Here is a 1,144-nt window from a genome sequence, read left to right as displayed (position 1 = left end):
AAAAAAAAAAAAAAACCCACAAAAAAACAAAACAAAAAAAAAAACTCGCCATAAACACAATAACAGGTCCAAAATAATACCCCCAAAGAAATATGCAGAGAGGCTGGGGAGCTGGTTCAGTTGGCAAAGTATTTGCCATGTAAACATGTAGACCTGAGTTCAAGCTCCAGAACCCATTTCTTGTTTTGTTTCTAAGGCATACCGATTCAAGAACCTTACCTGTATGCCTCCCTTTTTGCCTATTGATGTATTTACAAGGTCTTTGTGTGAGTGTAGGTGCATGCAGGTCAAAGGACAACCTTTGAATGTTCCCTGTTTTTTCAACTTGAGACTTTTCAACTTAAGTCAGGCAGACATTCTGGGGTCTTTGTCTACCATTTTGCCATAGGTCTATGACTTTTCAGTACGTACACGAGTCCGAACACCAGGCTGAACTGTTCATTACGCTTGTGCAACAACTGTTTCACCTCCTGAACTATCTCCCCTGTCCTGTTTATATGTTTTAAGAGACAGAGTTGTGTATAGTTCAAGTTCAAACTCCAAGTGTAAGGAGGCTTTCGAACTCCCAATCCTCTTGTTCTACCTTCTAAGTGATATGATGACAGGTGTATGCTATCACATCTGCTTTTATGTGGTACTGGGAATGGAATCAAGGACTTCCTGCATATTGGACAAGAAATTTACCAACTGAACTACACCAAAGCCTCTCTCCTTTTGAGGCAGGGTTTCACGGAGCCTAGGATGGTCCTGATTCATTGTATAGTTGAAAGTGACCTCCACTTCCACGTCCTGAGTGCACAGCCATGTCTTATTTATACAGTACTAGGGAGAGAACCCAGAGCTTGCCTAGTATACCAGCTGAGAAAGATCCCCAGCCCTGTGATGTATTTTCTCTTTGTTTAAAGGGCAACTATTCAGTCACTGGACTGTTGGGATTGTGGGAGGCATTACGGACAAGAAAGCAAAGGAACTGAACTCAGGGGCGTCCCCTGGAAAGGGACCCACAGTCAGACCAGGGTTTGTTTCTCTTCAGTGTACTGGGAGTTGCTCTCTCTTCTCTTCTCTTCTCTTCTCTTCTCTTCTCTTCTCTTCTCTTCTCTTCTCTTCTCTTCTCTTCTCTTCTCTTCTCTTCTCTCCTCTCCTC

General features: G+C 42.9%; 1 protein-coding gene across 1 annotated transcript in view; it reads right to left on the bottom strand.

The window, feature by feature from the left end:
• Positions 1-1,144, bottom strand: part of Myo1f (myosin IF) — a 50,447-nt gene that overhangs the window by 18,065 nt on the left and 31,238 nt on the right. The window lies entirely within an intron of this gene.

This window comes from Mus caroli, chromosome 17, assembly GCF_900094665.2.
Source record: "Mus caroli chromosome 17, CAROLI_EIJ_v1.1, whole genome shotgun sequence".
NCBI lineage: Eukaryota > Metazoa > Chordata > Mammalia > Rodentia > Muridae > Mus > Mus caroli.
This window is presented reverse-complemented; position numbering and strand designations above follow the sequence as displayed.